Raw genomic sequence first — 27,559 nt, 5'->3', positions numbered from 1 at the left:
CGCCAAAGCCGTTTTAAGCTAGCCCTAAATTCAAAGGCGCTAGACGCAAATGTTGCTGTAAGAGCTAATTCCATCAAGCAACACTGCATGTTGCTGAATTGCATATTGAAGAAGAATCAGCTGACTGGTTCTCGTGGCAGCACAACTCCATTTGGCTCACTGACTTCACACAACAGCAGGCTGACAGGCAGCTCTCAAGCAAACTACGAGTTCACACACTATGCTTAATGCCGTTTGAGTGCATTGTCCTGAAATGCAGCTTAGTTAGCATCCCACACAAACGAAGGCTCCACAGCCGGGTTTCACATGCCACCAACTCCACATTCAGAAACCACTTCAGCGCCAAAGCCGTTTTCAGCTAGCCCTAAATACAAAGGCGCTAGACGCAAATGTTGCTGTATGAGCTAATTCCATCAAGCAACACTGCATGTTGCTGAATTGCATATTGAAGAAGAATCAGCCGAGTGGTTCTTGTGGCAGCACAACTCCATTTGGCTCGCTGACTTCACACACCATCAGGCTGACAGGCAGCTCTCAAGTAAACTCAGATTTCACACACTATGCTTAATGCCGTTTGAGTGCATTGTCCTGAAATGCAGCTTGGTGAGCATCCCACACAAACGAAGGCTCCACAGGCTGGTTTCACATGCCAACAACTCCACATTCAGAAACCACTTCAGCGCCAAAGCCGTTTTAAGCTAGCCCTAAATACAAAGGCGCTAGACGCAAATGTTCCTGTAAGAGCTAATTCCATCAAGCAACACTGCATGTTGCTGAATTGCATATTGAAGAAGAATCAGCTGACTGGTTCTCGTGGCAGCACAACTCCATTTGGCTCACTGACTTCACACACCATCAGGCTGACAGGCAGCTCTCAAGCAAACTCAGATTTCGCAAAGTATGCTTAATGCCGTTTGAGTGCATTGTCCTGAAATGCAGCTTGGTGAGCATCCCACACAAACGAAGGCTCCACAGGCGGGATTCACATGCCACCAACTCCACATTCAGAAACCACTTCAGCGCCAAAGCCGTTTTCAGCTACCCCTAAATGGAAAGGCGCTAGACGCAAATGTTGCTGTAAGAGCTAATTCTGTCAAGCAACACTACATGTTGTTGAATTGCATATTGAAGAAGAATCAGCCGAGCGGTTCTTGTGGCAGCACAACTCCATTTGGCTCACTGACTTCACACACCATCAGGCTGACAGGCAGCTCTCAAGCAAACTCAGATTTCACAAAGTATGCTTAATGCCGTTTGAGTGCATTGTCCTGAAATGCAGCTTGGTGAGCATCCCACACAAACGAAGGCTACACAGGCGGCTTTCACATGCCACCAACTCCACATTCAGAAACCACTTCAGCGCCAAAGCCGTTTTCAGCTAGCCCTAAATACAAAGGCACTAGACGCAAATGTTGCTGTAAGAGCTAATTCCATCAAGCAACACTGCATGTTGCTGAATTGCATATTGAAGAAGAATCAGCCGAGTGGTTCTTGTGGCAGCACAACTCCATTTGGCTCACTGACTTCACACACCATCAGGCTGACATGCAGCTCTCAAGCAAACTACGAGTTCACACACTATGCTTAATGCCGTTTGAGTGCATTGTCCTGAAATGCAGCTTGCTGAGCATCCCACACAAATGAAGGCTCCACAGCCGGGTTTCACGTGCCACCAACTCCACATTCAGAAACCCCTTCAGCGCCAAAGCCGTTTTAACCTAGCCCTAAATTCAAAGGCGCTAGACGCAAATGTTGCTGTAAGAGCTAATTCCATCAAGCAACACTGCATGTTGCTGAATTGCATATTGAAGAAGAATCAGCCGAGTGGTTCTGTGGCAGCACAACTCCATTTGGCTCACTGACTTCACACACCATCAGGCTGACAGGCAGCTCTCAAGCAAACTCAGACTTCGCACAGTATGCTTAATGCCTTTTGAGTGCATTGTCCTGAAATGCAGCTTGGTGAGCATCCCACACAAACAAAGGCTACACAGGCGGGTTTCACATACCAACAACTCCACATTCAGAAACTACTTCAGTGCCAAAGCCGTTTTCAGCTAGCCCTAAATACAAAGGCGCTAGACACAAATGTTCCTGTAAGAGCTAATTCCATCAAGCAACACTGCATGTTGCTGAATTGCATATTGAAGAAGAATCAGCTGACTGGTTCTCGAGGCAGCACAACTCCATTTGGCTCACTGACTTCACACACCATCAGGCTGACAGGCAGCTCTCAAGCAAACTCAGATTTCGCAAAGTATACTTAATGCCGTTTGAGTGCATTGTCCTGAAATGCAGCTTGGTGAGCATCCCACACAAATGAAGGCTCCACCGGCAAATTTCACATGCCAGCAGCTCCACATTCAGAAACCACTTCAGCGCCAAAGCCGTTTTCAGCTAGCCCTAAATACAAAGGCGCTAGACACAAATGTTGCTGTAAGAGCTAATTCAATCAAGCAACACTGCATGTTGCTGAATTGCATATTGAAGAACAATCAGCCCAGTGGTTCTTGTGGCAGCACAACTCCATTTGGCTCACTGACTTCACACACCATCAGGCTGACAGGCAGCTCTCAAGCAAACTCAGATTTCGCAAAGTATGCTTAATGCCGTTTGAGTGCATTGTCCTCAAATGCATCTTGGTGAGCATCCCACACAAACGAAGGCTACACAGGCGGCTTTCACATGCCACCAACTCCACATTCAGAAACCACTTCAGCGCCAAAGCCGTTTTCAGCTAGCCCTAAATACAAAGGCGCTAGACGCAAATGTTGCTGTAAGAGCTAATTCCATCAAGCAACACTGCATGTTGCTGAATTGCATATTGAAGAAGAATCAGCCGAGTGGTTCTTGTGGCAGCACAACTCCATTTGGCTCACTGACTTCACACACCATCAGGCTGACAGGCAGCTCTCAAGCAAACTACGAGTTCACACACTATGCTTAATGCCGTTTGAGTGCATTGTCCTGAAATGCAGCTTGGTGAGCATCCCACACAAACGAAGCCTACACAGGCGGGTTTCACATGCCACCAACTCCACATTCAGAAACCACTTCAGCGCCAAAGCCGTTTTCAGCTAGCCCTAAATACAAAGGAGCTAGACGCAAATGTTGCTGTAAGAGCTAATTCCATCAAGCAACACAGCATGTTGCTGAATTGCATATTGAAGAAGAATCAGCCGAGTGGTTCTTGTAGCAGCACAACTCCATTTGGCTCGCTGACTTCACACACCATCAGGCTGACAGCAGCTCTCAAGTAAACTCAGATTTCACACACTATGCTTAATGCCGTTTGAGTGCATTGTCCTGAAATGCAGCTTGCTGAGCATCCCACACAAACGAAGGCTCCACAGCCGGGTTTCACGTGCCAACAACTCCACATTCAGAAACCCCTTCAGCGCCAAAGCCGTTTTAAGCTAGCCCTAAATTCAAAGGCGCTAGACGCAAATGTTGCTGTAAGAGCTAATTCCATCAAGCAACACTGCATGTTGCTGAATTGCATATTGAAGAAGAATCAGCCGAGTGGTTCTGTGGCAGCACAACTCCATTTGGCTCACTGACTTCACACACCATCAGGCTGACAGGCAGCTCTCAAGCAAACTACGAGTTCACACACTATGCTTAATGCCGTTTGAGTGCATTGTCCTGAAATGCAGCTTGGTGAGCATCCCACACAAACGAAGGCTACACAGCCGGGTTTCACATGCCAACAACTCCACATTCAGAAACCCCTTCAGCGCCAAAGCCGTTTTCAGCTAGCCCTAAATGCAAAGGCGCTAGACGCAAATGTTGCTGTAAGAGCTAATTCTGTCAAGCAACACTACATGTTGTTGAATTGCATATTGAAGAAGAATCAGCCGAGCGGTTCTTGTGGCAGCACAACTCCATTTGGCTCACTGACTTCACACACCATCAGGCTGACAGGCAGCTCTCAAGCAAACTCAGATTTCGCAAAGTATGCTTAATGCCGTTTGAGTGCATTGTCCTGAAATGCAGCTTGGTGAGCATCCCACACAAACGAAGGCTACACAGGCGGCTTTCACATGCCACCAACTCCACATTCAGAAACCACTTCAGCGCCAAAGCCGTTTTCAGCTAGCCCTAAATACAAAGGCACTAGATGCAAATGTTGCTGTAAGAGCTAATTCCATCAAGCAACACTGCATGTTGCTGAATTGCATATTGAAGAAGAATCAGCCGAGTGGTTCTTGTGGCAGCACAACTCCATTTGGCTCACTGACTTCACACACCATCAGGCTGACAGGCAGCTCTCAAGCAAACTCAGATTTCGCAAAGTATGCTTAATGCCGTTTGAGTGCATTGTCCTGAAATGCATCTTGGTGAGCATCCCACACAAACGAAGGCTCCACAGGCGGGTTTCACATGCCAACAACTCCACATTCAGAAACCACTTCAGCGCCAAAGCCGTTTTCAGCTAGCCCTAAATACAAAGGCGCTAGACGCAAATGTTGCTGTATGAGCTAATTCCATCAAGCAACACTGCATGTTGCTGAATTGCATATTGAAGAAGAATCAGCCGAGTGGTTCTTGTAGCAGCACAACTCCATTTGGCTCGCTGACTTCACACACCATCAGGCTGACAGCAGCTCTCAAGTAAACTCAGATTTCACACACTATGCTTAATGCCGTTTGAGTGCATTGTCCTGAAATGCAGCTTGCTGAGCATCCCACACAAATGAAGGCTCCACAGCCGGGTTTCACGTGCCAACAACTCCACATTCAGAAACCCCTTCAGCGCCAAAGCCGTTTTAAGCTAGCCCTAAATTCAAAGGCGCTAGACGCAAATGTTGCTGTAAGAGCTAATTCCATCAAGCAACACTGCATGTTGCTGAATTGCATATTGAAGAAGAATCAGCTGACTGGTTCTCGTGGCAGCACAACTCCATTTGGCTCACTGACTTCACACACCATCAGGCTGACAGGCAGCTCTCAAGCAAACTCAGATTTCGCAAAGTATGCTTAATGCCGTTTGAGTGCATTGTCCTGAAATGCAGCTTGGTGAGCATCCCACACAAATGAAGGCTCCACCGGCAAATTTCACATGCCAGCAGCTCCACATTCAGAAACCACTTCAGCGCCAAAGCCGTTTTCAGCTAGCCCTAAATACAAAGGCGCTAGACGCAAATGTTCCTGTAAGAGCTAATTCCATCAAGCAACACTGCATGTTGCTGAATTGCATATTGAAGAAGAATCAGCCGAGTGGTTCTTGTGGCAGCACAACTCCATTTGGCTCACTGACTTCACACACCATCAGGCTGACAGGCAGCTCTCAAGCAAACTCAGATTTCGCAAAGTATGCTTAATGCCGTTTGAGTGCATTGTCCTGAAATGCAGCTTGGTGAGCATCCCACACAAACGAAGGCTACACAGGCGGCTTTCACATGCCACCAACTCCACATTCAGAAACCACTTCAGCGCCAAAGCCGTTTTCAGCTAGCCCTAAATACAAAGGCACTAGACGCAAATGTTGCTGTAAGAGCTAATTCCATCAAGCAACACTGCATGTTGCTAAATTGCATATTGAAGAAGAACCAGCCGAGTGGTTCTTGTGGCAGCACAACTCCATTTGGCTCACTGACTTCACACACCATCAGGCTGACAGGCAGCTCTCAAGCAAACTACGAGTTCACACACTATGCTTAATGCCGTTTGAGTGCATTGTCCTGAAATGCAGCTTGGTGAGCATCCCACACAAACGAAGGCTCCACAGCCGGGTTTCACATGCCACCAACTCCACATTCAGAAACCACTTCAGCGCCAAAGCCGTTTTCAGCTAGCCCTAAATACAAAGGCGCTAGACGCAAATGTTGCTGTAAGAGCTAATTCCATCAAGCAACACTGCATGTTGCTGAATTGCATATTGAAGAAGAATCAGCCGAGTGGTTCTTGTAGCAGCACAACTCCATTTGGCTCGCTGACTTCACACACCATCAGGCTGACAGCAGCTCTCAAGTAAACTCAGATTTCACACACTATGCTTAATGCCGTTTGAGTGCATTGTCCTGAAATGCAGCTTGCTGAGCATCCCACACAAACGAAGGCTCCACAGCCGGGTTTCACGTGCCAACAACTCCACATTCAGAAACCCCTTCAGCGCCAAAGCCGTTTTAAGCTGGCCCTAAATTCAAAGGCGCTAGACGCAAATGTTGCTGTAAGAGCTAATTCCATCAAGCAACACTGCATGTTGCTGAATTGCATATTGAAGAAGAATCAGCCGAGTGGTTCTTGTGGCAGCACAACTCCATTTGGCTCACTGACTTCACACACCATCAGGCTGACAGGCAGCTCTCAAGCAAACTCAGATTTCGCACACTATGCTTAATGCCTTTTGAGTGCATTGTCCTGAAATGCAGCTTGGTGAGCATCCCACACAAAAGAAGCCTACACAGGCGGGTTTCACATGCCACCAACTCCACATTCAGAAACCACTTCAGCGCCAAAGCCGTTTTCAGCTAGCCCTAAACACAAAGGCCCTAGATGCAAATGTTGCTGTAAGACCAAATTCCATCAAGCAGCACTGCATGTTGCTGAATTGCATATTGAAGAAGAATCAGCCGTGTGGTTCTCGTGGCAGCACAACTCCATTTGGCTCACTGACTTCACACACCATCAGGCTGACAGGCAGCTCTCAAGCAAACTACGAGTTCACACACTATGCTTAATGCCGTTTGAGCGCATTGTCCTGAAATGCAGCTTGGTGAGCATCCCACACAAACGAAGGCTCCACAGGCGGGTTTCACATGCCACCAACTCCACATTCAGAAACCACTTCAGCGCCAAAGCCGTTTTCAGCTAGCCCTAAATACAAAGGCGCTAGACGCAAATGTTGCTGTAAGAGCGAATTCCATCAAGCAACACTGCATGTTGCTGAATTGCATATTGAAGAAGAATCAGCCGTGTGGTTCTCGTGGCAGCACAACTCCATTTGGCTCACTGACTTCACACACCATCAGGCTGACAGGCAGCTCTCAAGCAAACTACGAGTTCACACACTATGCTTAATGCCGTTTGAGTGCATTGTCCTGAAATGCAGCTTAGTTAGCATTCCACACAAACGAAGGCTCCACAGCCGGGTTTAACATGCCAACAACTCCACATTCAGAAACCACTTCAGGGCCAAAGCTGTTTTCAGCTAGCCCTAAATACAAAGGCGCTAGACGCAAATGATGCTCTAAGAGCTAATTCAATCAAGCAACACTGCATGTTGCTGAATTGCATATTGAAGAAGAATCAGCCGAGTGTTTCTTGTGGCAGCACAAATCCATTTGGCTCACTGACTTCACACACCATCAGGCTGACAGGCAGCTCTCAAGCAAACTACGAGTTCACACACTATGCTTAATGCCATTTGAGTGCATTGTCCTGAAATGCAGCTTGCTGAGCATCCCACACAAATGAAGGCTCCACAGGCAAGTTTCACATGCCAGCAGCTCCACATTCAGAAACCACTTCAGCGCCAAAGCCGTTTTCAGCTAGCCGTAAATACAAAGGCGCTAGACACAAATGTTGCTGTAAGAGCTAATTCAATCAAGCAACACTGCATGTTGCTGAATTGCATATTGAAGAACAATCAGCCCAGTGGTTCTTGTGGCAGCACAACTCCATTTGGCTCACTGACTTCACACACCATCAGGCTGACAGGCAGCTCTCAAGCAAACTCAGATTTCGCAAAGTATGCTTAATGCCGTTTGAGTGCATTGTCCTCAAATGCATCTTGGTGAGCATCCCACACAAACGAAGGCTACACAGGCGGCTTTCACATGCCACCAACTCCACATTCAGAAACCACTTCAGCGCCAAAGCCGTTTTCAGCTAGCCCTAAATACAAAGGCACTAGACGCAAATGTTGCTGTAAGAGCTAATTCCATCAAGCAACACTGCATGTTGCTGAATTGCATATTGAAGAAGAATCAGCCGAGTGGTTCTTGTGGCAGCACAACTCCATTTGGCTCACTGACTTCACACACCATCAGGCTGACAGGCAGCTCTCAAGCAAACTACGAGTTCACACACTATGCTTAATGCCGTTTGAGTGCATTGTCCTGAAATGCAGCTTGGTGAGCATCCCACACAAACGAAGGCTCCACAGGCGGGTTTCACATGCCACCAACTCCACATTCAGAAACCACTTCAGCGCCAAAGCCGTTTTCAGCTAGCCCTAAATACAAAGGCGCTAGACGCAAATGTTGCTGTAAGAGCTAATTCCATCAAGCAACACTGCATGTTGCTGAATTGCATATTGAAGAAGAATCAGCCGAGTGGTTCTTGTAGCAGCACAACTCCATTTGGCTCGCTGACTTCACACACCATCAGGCTGACAGCAGCTCTCAAGTAAACTCAGATTTCACACACTATGCTTAATGCCGTTTGAGTGCATTGTCCTGAAATGCAGCTTGCTGAGCATCCCACACAAACGAAGGCTCCACAGCCGGGTTTCACGTGCCAACAACTCCACATTCAGAAACCCCTTCAGCGCCAAAGCCGTTTTAAGCTAGCCCTAAATTCAAAGGCGCTAGACGCAAATGTTGCTGTAAGAGCTAATTCCATCAAGCAACACTGCATGTTGCTGAATTGCATATTGAAGAAGAATCAGCCGAGTGGTTCTGTGGCAGCACAACTCCATTTGGCTCACTGACTTCACACACCATCAGGCTGACAGGCAGCTCTCAAGCAAACTACGAGTTCACACACTATGCTTAATGCCGTTTGAGTGCATTGTCCTGAAATGCAGCTTGGTGAGCATCCCACACAAACGAAGGCTACACAGCCGGGTTTCACATGCCAACAACTCCACATTCAGAAACCCCTTCAGCGCCAAAGCCGTTTTCAGCTAGCCCTAAATGCAAAGGCGCTAGACGCAAATGTTGCTGTAAGAGCTAATTCTGTCAAGCAACACTACATGTTGTTGAATTGCATATTGAAGAAGAATCAGCCGAGCGGTTCTTGTGGCAGCACAACTCCATTTGGCTCACTGACTTCACACACCATCAGGCTGACAGGCAGCTCTCAAGCAAACTCAGATTTCGCAAAGTATGCTTAATGCCGTTTGAGTGCATTGTCCTGAAATGCAGCTTGGTGAGCATCCCACACAAACGAAGGCTCCACAGGCGGGTTTCACATGCCAACAACTCCACATTCAGAAACCACTTCAGCGCCAAAGCCGTTTTCAGCTAGCCCTAAATACAAAGGCGCTAGACGCAAATGTTGCTGTATGAGCTAATTCCATCAAGCAACACTGCATGTTGCTGAATTGCATATTGAAGAAGAATCAGCCGAGTGGTTCTTGTAGCAGCACAACTCCATTTGGCTCGCTGACTTCACACACCATCAGGCTGACAGCAGCTCTCAAGTAAACTCAGATTTCACACACTATGCTTAATGCAGTTTGAGTGCATTGTCCTGAAATGCAGCTTGCTGAGCATCCCACACAAATGAAGGCTCCACAGCCGGGTTTCACGTGCCAACAACTCCACATTCAGAAACCCCTTCAGCGCCAAAGCCGTTTTAAGCTAGCCCTAAATTCAAAGGCGCTAGACGCAAATGTTGCTGTAAGAGCTAATTCCATCAAGCAACAATGCATGTTGCTGAATTGCATATTGAAGAAGAATCAGCTGACTGGTTCTCGTGGCAGCACAACTCCATTTGGCTCACTGACTTCACACACCATCAGGCTGACAGGCAGCTCTCAAGCAAACTCAGATTTCGCAAAGTATACTTAATGCCGTTTGAGTGCATTGTCCTGAAATGCAGCTTGGTGAGCATCCCACACAAATGAAGGCTCCACCGGCAAATTTCACATGCCAGCAGCTCCACATTCAGAAACCACTTCAGCGCCAAAGCCGTTTTCAGCTAGCCCTAAATACAAAGGCGCTAGACGCAAATGTTCCTGTAAGAGCTAATTCCATCAAGCAACACTGCATGTTGCTGAATTGCATATTGAAGAAGAATCAGCCGAGTGGTTCTTGTGGCAGCACAACTCCATTTGGCTCACTGACTTCACACACCATCAGGCTGACAGGCAGCTCTCAAGCAAACTCAGATTTCGCAAAGTATGCTTAATGCCATTTCAGTGCATTGTCCTGAAATGCAGCTTGGTGAGCATCCCACACAAACGAAGGCTACACAGGCGGCTTTCACATGCCACCAACTCCACATTCAGAAACCACTTCAGCGCCAAAGCCGTTTTCAGCTAGCCCTAAATACAAAGGCACTAGACGCAAATGTTGCTGTAAGAGCTAATTCAATCAAGCAACACTGCATGTTGCTAAATTGCATATTGAAGAAGAACCAGCCGAGTGGTTCTTGTGGCAGCACAACTCCATTTGGCTCACTGACTTCACACACCATCAGGCTGACAGGCAGCTCTCAAGCAAACTACGAGTTCACACACTATGCTTAATGCCGTTTGAGTGCATTGTCCTGAAATGCAGCTTGGTGAGCATCCCACACAAACGAAGGCTCCACAGGCGGGTTTCACATGCCACCAACTCCACATTCAGAAACCACTTCAGCGCCAAAGCCGTTTTCAGCTAGCCCTAAATACAAAGGCGCTAGACGCAAATGTTGCTGTAAGAGCTAATTCCATCAAGCAACACTGCATGTTGCTGAATTGCATATTGAAGAAGAATCAGCCGAGTGGTTCTTGTGGCAGCACAACTCCATTTGGCTCGCTGACTTCACACACCATCAGGCTGACAGCAGCTCTCAAGTAAACTCAGATTTCACACACTATGCTTAATGCCGTTTGAGTGCATTGTCCTGAAATGCAGCTTGCTGAGCATCCCACACAAACGAAGGCTCCACAGCCGGGTTTCACGTGCCAACAACTCCACATTCAGAAACCCCTTCAGCGCCAAAGCCGTTTTAAGCTGGCCCTAAATTCAAAGGCGCTAGACGCAAATGTTGCTGTAAGAGCTAATTCCATCAAGCAACACTGCATGTTGCTGAATTGCATATTGAAGAAGAATCAGCCGAGTGGTTCTTGTGGCAGCACAACTCCATTTGGCTCACTGACTTCACACACCATCAGGCTGACAGGCAGCTCTCAAGCAAACTCAGATTTCGCACACTATGCTTAATGCCTTTTGAGTGCATTGTCCTGAAATGCAGCTTGGTGAGCATCCCACACAAACGAAGGCTACACAGGCGGGTTTCACATGCCACCAACTCCACATTCAGAAACCACTTCAGCGCCAAAGCCGTTTTCAGCTAGCCCTAAACACAAAGGCCCTAGATGCAAATGTTGCTGTAAGACCAAATTCCATCAAGCAGCACTGCATGTTGCTGAATTGCATATTGAAGAAGAATCAGCCGGGTGGTTCTCATGGCAGCACAACTCCATTTGGCTCACTGACTACACACACCATCAGGCTGACAGGCAGCTCTCAAGCAAACTCAGATTTCGCAAAGTATGCTTAATGCCGTTTGAGTGCATTGTCCTGAAATGCATCTTGGTGAGCATCCCACACAAAAGAAGCCTACACAGGCGGGTTTCACATGCCAACAACTCCACATTCAGAAACCACTTCAGCGCCAAAGCCGTTTTCACCTAGCCCTAAATACAAAGGCGCTAGACGCAAATGTTGCTGTAAGAGCGAATTCCATCAAGCAACACTGCATGTTGCTGAATTGCATATTGAAGAAGAATCAGCCGAGTGGTTCTTGTGGCAGCACAACTCCATTTGGCTCACTGACTTCACACACCATCAGGCTGACAGGCAGCTCTCAAGCAAACTACGAGTTCACACACTATGCTTAATGCCGTTTGAGTGCATTGTCCTGAAATGCAGCTTAGTTAGCATCCCACACAAACGAAGGCTCCACAGCCGGGTTTCACATGCCACCAACTCCACATTCAGAAACCACTTCAGGGCCAAAGCTGTTTTCAGCTAGCCCTAAATACAAAGGCGCTAGACGCAAATGTTGCTGTAAGAGCTAATTCCATCAAGCAACACTGCATGTTGCTGAATTGCATATTGAAGAAGAATCAGCCGAGTGTTTCTTGTGGCAGCACAAATCCATTTGGCTCACTGACTTCACACACCATCAGGCTGACAGGCAGCTCTCAAGCAAACTACGAGTTCACACACTATGCTTAATGCCATTTGAGTGCATTGTCCTGAAATGCAGCTTGCTGAGCATCCCACACAAATGAAGGCTCCACAGGCAAGTTTCACATGCCACCAGCTCCACATACAGAAATCACTTCAGCGCCAAAGCCGTTTTCAGCTAGCCCTAAATAAAAAGGCGCTAGACGCAAATGTTGCTGTAAGAGCTAATTCCATCAAGCAACACTGCATGTTGCTGAATTGCATATTGAAGAAGAATCAGCCGAGTGGTTCTTGTGGCAGCACAACTCCATTTGGCTCACTGACTTCACACACCATCAGGCTGACAGGCAGCTCTCAAGCAAACTCAGATTTCGCAAAGTATGCTTAATGCCGTTTGAGTGCCTCGTCTTGAAATGCAGCTTGGTGAGCATCCCACACAAACGAAGGCTCCACAGCCGGGTTTCACATGCCACCAACTCCACATTCAGAAACCACTTCAGCGCCAAAGCCGTTTTCAGCTAGCCCTAAATGCAAAGGCGCTAGACGCAAATGTTGCTGTAAGAGCTAATTCCATCAAGCAACACTGCATGTTGCTGAATTGCATATTGAAGAAGAATCAGCCGAGTGGTTCTTGTGGCAGCACAACTCATTTGGCTCACTGACTTCACGCACCAGCAGGCTGACAGGCAGCTCTCAAGCAAACTACGAGTTCACACACTATGCTTAATGCCGTTTGAGTGCATTGTCCTGAAATGCAGCTTGGTGAGCATCCCACACAAATGAAGGCTCCACAGGCGGGTTTCACATGCCACCAACTCCACATTCAGAAACCACTTCAGCGCCAAAGCCGTTTTCAGCTAGCCCTAAATACAAAGGCGCTAGACGCAAATGTTGCTGTAAGAGCTAATTCCATCAAGCAACACAGTATGTTGCTGAATTGCATATTGAAGAAGAATCAGCCGGGTGGTTCTCATGGCAGCACAACTCCATTTGGCTCACTGACTACACACACCATCAGGCTGACAGGCAGCTCTAAAGCAAACTCAGATTTCGCAAAGTATGCTTAATGCCGTTTGAGTGCATTGTCCTGAAATGCAGCTTGGTGAGCATCCCACACAAATGAAGGCTCCACAGCCGGGTTTCACATGCCAACAACTCCACATTCAGAAACCACTTCAGCGCCAAAGCCGTTTTCAGCTAGCCCTAAATACAAAGGCGCTAGACGCAAATGTTGCTGTAAGAGCGAATTCCATCAAGCAACACTGCATGTTGCTGAATTGCATATTGAAGAAGAATCAGCCGAGTGGTTCTTGTGGCAGCACAACTCCATTTGGCTCACTGACTTCACACACCATCAGGCTGACAGGCAGCTCTCAAGCAAACTACGAGTTCACACACTATGCTTAATGCCGTTTGAGTGCATTGTCCTGAAATGCAGCTTGCTGAGCATCCCACACAAATGAAGGCTCCACTGGCAAGTTTCACATGCCACCAGCTCCACATACAGAAACCACTTCAGCGCCAAAGCCGTTTTCAGCTAGCCCTAAATACAAAGGCGCTAGACGCAAATGTTGCTGTATGAGCTAATTCCATCAAGCAACACAGTATGTTGCTGAATTGCATATTGAAGAAGAATCAGCCGGGTGGTTCTCGTGGCAGCACAACTCCATTTGGCTCACTGACTTCACGCACCAGCAGGCTGACAGGCAGCTCTCAAGCAAACTCAGATTTCGCAAAGTATGCTTAATGCCATTTCAGTGCATTGTCCTGAAATGCAGCTTGGTGAGCATCCCACACAAACGAAGTCTCCACAGGCGGGTTTCACATGCCAGCAACTCCACATTCAGAAACCACTTCAGCGCCAAAGCCGTTTTTAGCTAGCCCTAAATACAAAGGCGCTAGACGCAAATGTTGCTGTAAGAGCTAATTCCATCAAGCAACACTGCATGTTGCTGAATTGCATATTGAAGAAGAATCAGCCGAGTGGTTCTTGTGGCAGCACAACTCCATTTGGCTCACTGACTTCACACACCATCAGGCTGACAGGCAGCTCTCAAGCCAACTACGAGTTCACACACTATGCTTAATGCCGTTTGAGTGCATTGTCCTGAAATGCATCTTGGTGAGCATCCCACACAAACGAAGCCTACACAGCCGGGTTTCACATGCCACCAACTCCGCATTCAGAAACTATTTCAGCGCCAAATCCGTTTTCAGCTAGCCCTAAATACAAAGGCGCTAGACGCAAATGTTGCTGTAAGAGCTAATTCTGTCAAGCAACACTGCATGTTGTTGAATTGCATATTGAAGAAGAATCAGCCGAATGGTTCTTGTGGCAGCACAACTCCATTTGGCCCACTGACTTCACACACCATCAGGCTGACAGGCAGCTCTCAAGCAAACTACGAGTTCACACACTATGCTTAATGCCATTTGAGTGCCTTCTCCTGAAATGCATCTTGGTGAGCATCCCACACAAACGAAGGCTCCACAGGCGGGTTTCACATGTCACCAACTCCACATTCAGAAACCACTTCAGCGCCAAAGCCATTTTCAGCTAGCCCTAAATACAAAGGCGCTAGACGCAAATGTTCCTGTAAGAGCTAATTCCATCAAGCAGCACTGCATGTTGCTGAATTGCATATTGAAGAAGAATCAGCCGAGTGGTTCTTGTGGCAGCACAACTCCATTTGGCTCACTGACTTCACACACCATCAGGCTGACAGGCAGCTCTCAAGCAAACTACGAGTTCACACACTATGCTTAATGCCGTTTGAGTGCATTGTCCTGAAATGCAGCTCGGTGAGCATCCCACACAAAAGAAGCCTACACAGGCGGGTTTCACATGCCAACAACTCCATATTCAGAAACCACTTCAGCGCCAAAGCCATTTTCAGCTAGCCCTAAATACAAAGGCGCTAGACGCAAATGTTCCTGTAAGAGCTAATTCCATCAAGCAACACTGCATGTTGCTGAATTGCATATTGAAGAAGAATCAGCTGAGTGGTTCTTGTGGCAGCACAACTCCATTTGGCTCACTGACTTCACACACCATCAGGCTGACAGGCAGCTCTCAAGCAAACTCAGATTTCGCAAAGTATGCTTTATGCCATTTAAGTGCATTGTCCTGAAATGCAGCTTGGTGAGCATCCCACACAAACGAAGGCTCCACAGGCGGGTTTCACATGCCAGCAGCTCCACATTCAGAAACCACTTCAGCGCCAAAGCCGTTTTCAGCTAGCCCTAAATACAAAGGCGCTAGACGCAAATGTTGCTGTAAGAGCTAATTCCATCAAGCAACACAGTATGTTGCTGAATTGCATATTGAAGAAGAATCAGCCGGGTGGTTCTCATGGCAGCACAACTCCATTTGGCTCACTGACTACACACACCATCAGGCTGACAGGCAGCTCTGAAGCAAACTCAGATTTCGCAAAGTATGCTTAATGCCGTTTGAGTGCATTGTCCTGAAATGCAGCTTGGTGAGCATCCCACACAAATGAAGGCTCCACAGGCGGGTTTCACATGCCAACAACTCCACATTCAGAAACCACTTCAGCGCCAAAGCCGTTTTCAGCTAGCCCTAAATACAAAGGCGCTAGACGCAAATGTTGCTGTAAGAGCGAATTCCATCAAGCAACACTGCATGTTGCTGAATTGCATATTGAAGAAGAATCAGCCGAGTGGTTCTTGTGGCAGCACAACTCCATTTGGCTCACTGACTTCACACACCATCAGGCTGACAGGCAGCTCTCAAGCAAACTACGAGTTCACACACTATGCTTAATGCCGTTTGAGTGCATTGTCCTGAAATGCAGCTTGCTGAGCATCCCACACAAATGAAGGCTCCACTGGCAAGTTTCACATGCCACCAGCTCCACATACAGAAACCACTTCAGCGCCAAAGCCGTTTTCAGCTAGCCCTAAATACAAAGGCGCTAGACGCAAATGTTGCTGTATGAGCTAATTCCATCAAGCAACACAGTATGTTGCTGAATTGCATATTGAAGAAGAATCAGCCGGGTGGTTCTCGTGGCAGCACAACTCCATTTGGCTCACTGACTTCACGCACCAGCAGCCTGACAGGCAGCTCTCAAGCAAACTCAGATTTCGCAAAGTATGCTTAATGCCATTTCAGTGCATTGTCCTGAAATGCAGCTTGGTGAGCATCCCACACAAACGAAGTCTCCACAGGCGGGTTTCACATGCCAGCAACTCCACATTCAGAAACCACTTCAGCGCCAAAGCCGTTTTTAGCTAGCCCTAAATACAAAGGCGCTAGACGCAAATGTTGCTGTAAGAGCTAATTCCATCAAGCAACACTGCATGTTGCTGAATTGCATATTGAAGAAGAATCAGCCGAGTGGTTCTTGTGGCAGCACAACTCCATTTGGCTCACTGACTTCACACACCATCAGGCTGACAGGCAGCTCTCAAGCCAACTACGAGTTCACACACTATGCTTAATGCCGTTTGAGTGCATTGTCCTGAAATGCAGCTTGGTGAGCATCCCACACAAACGAAGCCTACACAGCCGGGTTTCACATGCCACCAACTCCGCATTCAGAAACTATTTCAGCGCCAAATCCGTTTTCAGCTAGCCCTAAATACAAAGGCGCTAGACGCAAATGTTGCTGTAAGAGCTAATTCTGTCAAGCAACACTGCATGTTGTTGAATTGCATATTGAAGAAGAATCAGCCGAATGGTTCTTGTGGCAGCACAACTCCATTTGGCCCACTGACTTCACACACCATCAGGCTGACAGGCAGCTCTCAAGCAAACTACGAGTTCACACACTATGCTTAATGCCATTTGAGTGCCTTCTCCTGAAATGCATCTTGGTGAGCATCCCACACAAACGAAGGCTCCACAGGCGGGTTTCACATGTCACCAACTCCACATTCAGAAACCACTTCAGCGCCAAAGCCATTTTCAGCTAGCCCTAAATACAAAGGCGCTAGACGCAAATGTTCCTGTAAGAGCTAATTCCATCAAGCAGCACTGCATGTTGCTGAATTGCATATTGAAGAAGAATCAGCCGAGTGGTTCTTGTGGCAGCACAACTCCATTTGGCTCACTGACTTCACACACCATCAGGCTGACAGCAGCTCTCAAGCAAACTCAGATTTCGCACACTATGCTTAATGCCGATTGAGTGCATTGTCCTGAAATGCAGCTTGGTGAGTATCCCACACAAACGAAGGCTCCACAGCCGGGTTTCACATGCCACCAACTCCACATTCAGAAACCACTTCAGCGCCAAAGCCGTTTTCAGCTAGCCCTAAATACAAAGGCGCTAGACGCAAATGTTGCTGTAAGAGCGAATTCCATCAAGCAACACTGCATGTTGCTGAATTGCATATTGAAGAAGAATCAGCCGAGTGGTTCTTGTGGCAGCACAACTCCATTTGGCTCACTGACTTCACACACCATCAGGCTGACAGGCAGCTCTCAAGCAAACTCAGATTTCGCAAAGTATGCTTAATGCCGTTTGAGTGCATTGTCCTGAAATGCAGCTTGGTGAGCATCCCACACAAACGAAGCCTACACAGCCGGGTTTCACATGCCACCAACTCCGCATTCAGAAACCACTTCAGCGCCAAAGCCGTTTTCACCTAGCCCTAAACACAAAGGCCCTAGATGCAAATGTTGCTGTAAGATCAAATTCCATCAAGCAGCACTGCATGTTGCTGAATTGCATATTGAAGAAGAATCAGCTGAGTGGTTCTCGTGGCAGCACAACTCCATTTGGCTCACTGACTTCACACACCATCAGGCTGACAGGCAGCTCTCAAGCAAACTCAGATTTTGCAAAGTATGCTTAATGCCGTTTGAGTGCATTGTCCTGAAATGCAGCTTGGTGAGCATCCCACACAAACGAAGCCTACACAGCCGGGTTTCACATGCCACCAACTCCACATTCAGAAACCCCTTCAGCGCCAAAGCCATTTTCAGCTAGCCCTAAATACAAAGGCGCTAGACGCAAATGTTCCTGTAAGAGCTAATTCCATCAAGCAACACTGCATGTTGCTGAATTGCATATTGAAGAAGAATCAGCTGAGTGGTTCTTGTGGCAGCACAACTCCATTTGGCTCACTGACTTCACACACCATCAGGCTGACAGGCAGCTCTCAAGCAAACTACGAGTTCACACACTATGCTTAATGCCATTTGAGTGCATTGTCCTGAAATGCAGCTTGCTGAGCATCCCACACAAATGAAGGCTCCACAGGCAAGTTTCACATGCCACCAGCTCCACATACAGAAATCACTTCAGCGCCAAAGCCGTTTTAAGCTAGCCCTAAATACAAAGGCGCTAGACGCAAATGTTGCTGTAAGAGCTAATTCTATCAATCAACACAGTATGTTGCTGAATTGCATATTGAAGAAGAATCAGCCGAGTGGTTCTTGTGGCAGCACAACTCCATTTGGCTCACTGACTTCACACACCATCAGGCTGACAGGCAGCTCTCAAGCAAACTCAGATTTCGCAAAGTATGCTTTATGCCGTTTGAGTGCATTGTCCTGAAATGCAGCTTGGTGAGCATCCCACACAAAAGACGCCTACACAGGAGGGTTTCACATGCCACCAACTCCACATTCAGAAACCACTTCAGCGCCAAAGCCATTTTCAGCTAGCCCTAAATACAAAGGCGCTAGACGCAAATGTTCCTGTAAGAGCTAATTCCATCAAGCAACACTGCATGTTGCTGAATTGCATATTGAAGAAGAATCAGCTGAGTGGTTCTTGTGGCAGCACAACTCCATTTGGCTCACTGACTTCACACGCCATCAGGATGACAGGCAGCTCTCAAGCAAACTCAGATTTCGCACAGTATGCTTTATGCCATTTGAGTGCATTGTCCTGAAATGCAGCTTGGTGAGCATCCCACACAAATGAAGGCTCCACAGGCGGGTTTCACATGCCAGCAGCTCCACATTCAGAAACCACTTCAGCGCCAAAGCCGTTTTCAGCTAGCCCTAAATAAAACGGCGCTAGACGCTAATGTTGCTGTAAGAGCTAATTCCATCAAGCAACACAGTATGTTGCTGAATTGCATATTGAAGAAGAATCAGCCGGGTGGTTCTCGTGGCAGCACAACTCCATTTGGCTCACTGACTTCACGCACCAGCAGGCTGACAGGCAGCTCTCAAGCAAACTCAGATTTCGCAAAGTATGCTTAATGCCGTTTCAGTGCATTGTCCTGAAATGCAGCTTGGTGAGCATCCCACACAAACGAAGTCTCCACAGGCGGGTTTCACATGCCAGCAACTCCACATTCAGAAACCACTTCAGCGCCAAAGCCGTTTTTAGCTAGCCCTAAATACAAAGGCGCTAGACGCAAATGTTGCTGTAAGAGCTAATTCCATCAAGCAACACTGCATGTTGCTGAATTGCATATTGAAGAAGAATCAGCCGAGTGGTTCTTGTGGCAGCACAACTCCATTTGGCTCACTGACTTCACACACCATCAGGCTGACAGGCAGCTCTCAAGCCAACTACGAGTTCACACACTATGCTTAATGCCGTTTGAGTGCATTGTCCTGAAATGCAGCTTGGTGAGCATCCCACACAAACGAAGCCTACACAGCCGGGTTTCACATGCCACCAACTCCACATTCAGAAACCACTTCAGCGCCAAAGCCATTTTCAGCTAGCCCTAAATACAAAGGCGCTAGACGCAAATGTTGCTGTAAGAGCTAATTCTGTCAAGCAACACTGCATGTTGTTGAATTGCATATTGAAGAAGAATCAGCCGAATGGTTCTTGTGGCAGCACAACTCCATTTGGCCCACTGACTTCACACACCATCAGGCTGACAGGCAGCTCTCAAGCAAACTACGAGTTCACACACTATGCTTAATGCCATTTGAGTGCCTTCTCCTGAAATGCATCTTGGTGAGCATCCCACACAAACGAAGGCTCCACAGGCGGGTTTCACATGTCACCAACTCCACATTCAGAAACCACTTCAGCGCCAAAGCCATTTTCAGCTAGCCCTAAATACAAAGGCGCTAGACGCAAATGTTCCTGTAAGAGCTAATTCCATCAAGCAACACTGCATGTTGCTGAATTGCATATTGAAGAAGAATCAGCCGAGTGGTTCTTGTGGCAGCACAACTCCATTTGGCTCACTGACTTCACACACCATCAGGCTGACAGCAGCTCTCAAGCAAACTCAGATTTCGCACACTATGCTTAATGCCGATTGAGTGCATTGTCCTGAAATGCAGCTTGGTGAGTATCCCACACAAACGAAGGCTCCACAGCCGGGTTTCACATGCCACCAACTCCACATTCAGAAACCACTTCAGCGCCAAAGCCGTTTTCAGCTAGCCCTAAATACAAAGGCGCTAGACGCAAATGTTCCTGTAAGAGCTAATTCCATCAAGCAACACTGCATGTTGCTGAATTGCATATTGAAGAAGAATCAGCTGAGTGGTTCTTGTGGCAGCACAACTCCATTTGGCTCACTGACTTCACACACCATCAGGCTGACAGGCAGCTCTCAAGCAAACTACGAGTTCACACACTATGCTTAATGCCATTTGAGTGCATTGTCCTGAAATGCAGCTTGCTGAGCATCCCACACAAATGAAGGCTCCACAGGCAAGTTTCACATGCCACCAGCTCCACATACAGAAATCACTTCAGCGCCAAAGCCGTTTTAAGCTAGCCCTAAATACAAAGGCGCTAGACGCAAATGTTGCTGTAAGAGCTAATTCTATCAATCAACACAGTATGTTGCTGAATTGCATATTGAAGAAGAATCAGCCGAGTGGTTCTTGTGGCAGCACAACTCCATTTGGCTCACTGACTTCACACACCATCAGGCTGACAGGCAGCTCTCAAGCAAACTCAGATTTCGCACAGTATGCTTTATGCCGTTTGAGTGCATTGTCCTGAAATGCAGCTTGGTGAGCATCCCACACAAAAGACGCCTACACAGGAGGGTTTCACATGCCACCAACTCCACATTCAGAAACCACTTCAGCGCCAAAGCCATTTTCAGCTAGCCCTAAATACAAAGGCGCTAGACGCAAATGTTCCTGTAAGAGCTAATTCCATCAAGCAACACTGCATGTTGCTGAATTGCATATTGAAGAAGAATCAGCTGAGTGGTTCTTGTGGCAGCACAACTCCATTTGGCTCACTGACTTCACACGCCATCAGGATGACAGGCAGCTCTCAAGCAAACTCAGATTTCGCACAGTATGCTTTATGCCATTTGAGTGCATTGTCCTGAAATGCAGCTTGGTGAGCATCCCACACAAATGAAGGCTCCACAGGCGGGTTTCACATGCCAGCAGCTCCACATTCAGAAACCACTTCAGCGCCAAAGCCATTTTCAGCTAGCCCTAAATAAAACGGCGCTAGACGCTAATGTTGCTGTAAGAGCTAATTCCATCAAGCAACACAGTATGTTGCTGAATTGCATATTGAAGAAGAATCAGCCGGGTGGTTCTCGTGGCAGCACAACTCCATTTGGCTCACTGACTTCACGCACCAGCAGGCTGACAGGCAGCTCTCAAGCAAACTCAGATTTCGCAAAGTATGCTTAATGCCGTTTCAGTGCATTGTCCTGAAATGCAGCTTGGTGAGCATCCCACACAAACGAAGTCTCCACAGGCGGGTTTCACATGCCAGCAACTCCACATTCAGAAACCACTTCAGCGCCAAAGCCTTTTTTAGCTAGCCCTAAATACAAAGGCGCTAGACGCAAATGTTGCTGTAAGAGCTAATTCCATCAAGCAACACTGCATGTTGCTGAATTGCATATTGAAGAAGAATCAGCCGAGTGGTTCTTGTGGCAGCACAACTCCATTTGGCTCACTGACTTCACACACCATCAGGCTGACAGGCAGCTCTCAAGCCAACTACGAGTTCACACACTATGCTTAATGCCGTTTGAGTGCATTGTCCTGAAATGCAGCTTGGTGAGCATCCCACACAAACGAAGCCTACACAGCCGGGTTTCACATGCCACCAACTCCACATTCAGAAACCACTTCAGCGCCAAAGCCGTTTTCAGCTAGCCCTAAATACAAAGGCGCTAGACGCAAATGTTGCTGTAAGAGCTAATTCTGTCAAGCAACACTGCATGTTGTTGAATTGCATATTGAAGAAGAATCAGCCGAATGGTTCTTGTGGCAGCACAACTCCATTTGGCCCACTGACTTCACACACCATCAGGCTGACAGGCAGCTCTCAAGCAAACTACGAGTTCACACACTATGCTTAATGCCATTTGAGTGCCTTCTCCTGAAATGCATCTTGGTGAGCATCCCACACAAACGAAGGCTCCACAGGCGGGTTTCACATGTCACCAACTCCACATTCAGAAACCACTTCAGCGCCAAAGCCATTTTCAGCTAGCCCTAAATACAAAGGCGCTAGACGCAAATGTTCCTGTAAGAGCTAATTCCATCAAGCAACACTGCATGTTGCTGAATTGCATATTGAAGAAGAATCAGCCGAGTGGTTCTTGTGGCAGCACAACTCCATTTGGCTCACTGACTTCACACACCATCAGGCTGACAGCAGCTCTCAAGCAAACTCAGATTTCGCACACTATGCTTAATGCCGATTGAGTGCATTGTCCTGAAATGCAGCTTGGTGAGTATCCCACACAAACGAAGGCTCCACAGCCGGGTTTCACATGCCACCAACTCCACATTCAGAAACCACTTCAGCGCCAAAGCCGTTTTCAGCTAGCCCTAAATACAAAGGCGCTAGACGCAAATGTTGCTGTAAGAGCGAATTCCATCAAGCAACACTGCATGTTGCTGAATTGCATATTGAAGAAGAATCAGCCGAGTGGTTCTTGTGGCAGCACAACTCCATTTGGCTCACTGACTTCACACACCATCAGGCTGACAGGCAGCTCTCAAGCAAACTCAGATTTCGCAAAGTATGCTTAATGCCGTTTGAGTGCATTGTCCTGAAATGCAGCTTGGTGAGCATCCCACACAAACGAAGCCTACACAGACGGGTTTCACATGCCACCAACTCCGCATTCAGAAACCACTTCAGCGCCAAAGCCGTTTTCACCTAGCCCTAAACACAAAGGCCCTAGATGCAAATGTTGCTGTAAGATCAAATTCCATCAAGCAGCACTGCATGTTGCTGAATTGCATATTGAAGAAGAATCAGCTGAGTGGTTCTCGTGGCAGCACAACTCCATTTGGCTCACTGACTTCACACACCATCAGGCTGACAGGCAGCTCTCAAGCAAACTCAGATTTTGCAAAGTATGCTTAATGCCGTTTGAGTGCATTGTCCTGAAATGCAGCTTGGTGAGCATCCCACACAAACGAAGCCTACACAGCCGGGTTTCACATGCCACCAACTCCACATTCAGAAACCACTTCAGCGCCAAAGCCATTTTCAGCTAGCCCTAAATACAAAGGCGCTAGACGCAAATGTTCCTGTAAGAGCTAATTCCATCAAGCAACACTGCATGTTGCTGAATTGCATATTGAAGAAGAATCAGCTGAGTGGTTCTTGTGGCAGCACAACTCCATTTGGCTCACTGACTTCACACACCATCAGGCTGACAGCAGCTCTCAGGAAAACTCAGATTTCGCACAGTATGCTTTATGCCATTTGAGTGCATTGTCCTGAAATGCAGCTTGGTGAGCATCCCACACAAATGAAGGCTCCACAGGCGGGTTTCACATGCCAGCAGCTCCACATTCAGAAACCACTTCAGCGCCAAAGCCGTTTTCAGCTAGCCCTAAATACAAAGGCGCTAGACGCAAATGTTGCTGTAAGAGCTAATTCCATCAAGCAACACAGTATGTTGCTGAATTGCATATTGAAGAAGAATCAGCCGGGTGGTTCTCGTGGCAGCACAACTCCATTTGGCTCACTGACTTCACGCACCAGCAGGCTGACAGGCAGCTCTCAAGCAAACTACGAGTTCACACACTATGCTTAATGCCGTTTGAGTGCATTGTCCTGAAATGCAGCTTGGTGAGCATCCCACACAAACGAAGGCTCCACAGGCGGGTTTCACATGCCACCAACTCCACATTCAGAAACCACTTCAGCGCCAAAGCCGTTTTCAGCTAGCCCTAAATACAAAGGCGCTAGACGCAAATGTTGCTGTAAGAGCTAATTCCATCAAGCAACACTGCATGTTGCTGAATTGCATATTGAAGAAGAATCAGCCGAGTGGTTCTTGTGGCAGCACAACTCCATTTGGCTCACTGACTTCACACACCATCAGGCTGACAGGCAGCTCTCAAGCCAACTACGAGTTCACACACTATGCTTAATGCCGTTTGAGTGCATTGTCCTGAAATGCAGCTTGGTGAGCATCCCACACAAACGAAGGCTCCACAGGCGGGTTTCACATGCCAACAACTCCACATTCAGAAACCACTTCAGCGCCAAAGCCGTTTTCAGCTAGCCCTAAACACAAAGGCCCTAGATGCAAATGTTGCTGTAAGATTAAATTCCATCAAGCAGCACTGCATGTTGCTGAATTGCATATTGAAGAAGAATCAACTGAGTGGTTCTCGTGGCAGCACAACTCCATTTGGCTCACTGACTTCACACACCATCAGGCTGACAGGCAGCTCTCAAGCAAACTCAGATTTTGCAAAGTATGCTTAATGCCGTTTGAGTGCATTGTCCTGAAATGCAGCTTGGTGAGCATCCCACACAAACGAATCCTACACAGCCGGGTTTCACATGCCAACAACTCCACATTCAGAAACCACTTCAGCGCCAAAGCCATTTTCAGCTAGCCCTAAATACAAAGGCGCTAGACGCAAATGTTCCTGTAAGAGCTAATTCCATCAAGCAACACTGCATGTTGCTGAATTGCATATTGAAGAAGAATCAGCTGAGTGGTTCTTGTGGCAGCACAACTCCATTTGGCTCACTGACTTCACACACCATCAGGCTGACAGCAGCTCTCAAGCAAACTCAGATTTCTCACAGTATGCTTTATGCCATTTGAGTGCATTGTCCTGAAATGCAGCTTGGTGAGCATCCCACACAAATGAAGGCTCCACAGGCGGGTTTCACATGCCAGCAGCTCCACATTCAGAAACCACTTCAGCGCCAAAGCTGTTTTCAGCTAGCCCTAAATACAAAGGTGCTAGACGCAAATGTTGCTGTAAGAGCTAATTCCATCAAGCAACACAGTATGTTGCTGAATTGCATATTGAAGAAGAATCAGCTGAGTGGTTCTTGTGGCAGCACAACTCCATTTGGCTCACTGACTACACACACCATCAGGCTGACAGGCAGCTCTCAAGCAAACTCAGATTTCACAAATTATGCTTAATGCCATTTGAGTGCCTTGTCCTGAAATGCATCTTGGTGAGCATCCCACACAAATGAAGGCTCCACAGCCGGGTTTCACATGCCACCAACTCCACATTCAGAAACTACTTCAGCGCCAAAGCCCTTTTCAGCTAGCCCTAAATACAAAGGCGCTAGACGCAAATGTTCCTGGAAGAGCGAATTCCATCAAGCAACACTGCATGTTGCTGAATTGCATATTGAAGAACAATCAGCCGAGCGGTTCTTGTGGCAGCACAACTCCATTTGGCTCACTGACTTCACACACCATCAGGCTGACAGGCAGCTCTCAAGCAAACTACGAGTTCACACACTATGCTTAATGCCGTTTGAGTGCATTGTCCTGAAATGCAGCTTGATGAGCATCCCACACAAATGAAGGCTCCACAGGCGGGTTTCACATGCCACCAGCTCCACATTCAGAAATCACTTCAGCGCCAAAGCCGTTTTCAGCTAGCCCTAAATAAAAAGGCCCTAGACGCAAATGTTGCTGTAAGAGCTAATTCCATCAATCAACACAGTATGTTGCTGAATTGCATATTGAAGAAGAATCAGCCGAGTGGTTCTCGTGGCAGCACAACTCCATTTGGCTCACTGACTTCACGCACCAGCAGGCTGACAGGCAGCTCTCAAGCAAACTACGAGTTCACACACTATGCTTAATGCCGTTTGAGTGCATTGTCCTGAAATGCAGCTTGGTGAGCATCCCACACATACGAAGCCTACACAGCCGGGTTTCACATGCTACCAACTCCACATTCAGAAACCACTTCAGCGCCAAAGCCGTTTTCAGCTAGCCCTAAATACAAAGGCGCTAGACACAAATGTTGCTGTAAGAGCTAATTCCATCAAGCAACACTGCATGTTGCTGAATTGCATATTGAAGAAGAATCAGCCGAGTGGTTCTTGTGGCAGCACAACTCCATTTGGCTCACTGACTTCACACACCATCAGGCTGACAGGCAGCTCTCAAGCAAACTCAGATTTCGCAAAGTATTGTTAATGCCGTTTGAGTGCATTGTCCTGAAATGCAGCTTGGTGAGCATCCCACACAAACGAAGGCTCCACAGGCGGGTTTCACATGCCACCAACTCCACATTCAGAAACCACTTCAGCGCCAAAGCCGTTTTCAGCTAGCCCTAAATACAAAGGCGCTAGACGCAAATGTTGCTGTAAGAGCTAATTCCATCAAGCAACGCTGCATGTTGCTGAATTGCATATTGAAGAAGAATCAGCCGAGCGGTTCTTGTGGCAGCACAACTCCATTTGGCTCACTGACTTCACACACCATCGGCTGACAGGCAGCTCTCAAGCAAACTCAGATTTCACAAAGTATGCTTAATGCCATTTGAGTGCCTTGTCCTGAAATGCAGCTTGGTGAGCATCCCACACAAACGAAGGCTCCACAGCCGGGTTTCACATGCCAGCAGCTCCACATTCAGAAACCCCTTCAGCGCCAAAGCCGTTTTCAGCTAGCCCTAAATACAAAGGCGCTAGACGCAAATGTTTCTCTAAGAGCGAATTCCATCAAGCAACACTGCATGTTGCTGAATTGCATATTGAAGAAGAATCAGCCGAGTGGTTCTTGTGGCAGCACAACTCCATTTGGCTCACTGACTTCACACACCATCAGGCTGACAGGCAGCTCTCAAGCAAACTACGAGTTCACACACTATGCTTAATGCCGTTTGAGTGCATTGTCCTGAAATGCAGCTTGGTGAGCATCCCACACAAACGACGGCTCCACAGCCTGGTTTCACATGCCACCAACTCCACATTCAGAAATCACTTCAGCGCCAAAGCCGTTTTCAGCTAGCCCTAAACACAAAGGAGCTAGACGCAAATGTTGCTGTAAGACCTAATTCCATCAAGCAACACTGCATGTTGCTGAATTGCATATTGAAGAAGAATCAGCCGAGTGGTTCTCATGGCAGCACAACTCCATTTGGCTCACTGACTTCACACACCATCAGGCTGACAGGCAGCTCTCAAGCAAACTCAGATTTCTCAAAGTATGCTTAATGCCATTTGAGTGCCTTGTCCTGAAATGCAGCTTGGTGAGCATCCCACACAAACGAAGGCTCCACAGGCGGGTTTCACATGCCAACAACTAAACATTCAGAAACCACTTCAGCGCCAAAGCCGTTTTCACCTAGCCCTAAACACAAA

The sequence above is a fragment of the Ochotona princeps genome, chromosome 3, assembly GCF_030435755.1.
Source record: "Ochotona princeps isolate mOchPri1 chromosome 3, mOchPri1.hap1, whole genome shotgun sequence".
NCBI classification, from domain to species: Eukaryota; Metazoa; Chordata; class Mammalia; order Lagomorpha; family Ochotonidae; genus Ochotona; species Ochotona princeps.
This window is presented reverse-complemented; position numbering follows the sequence as displayed.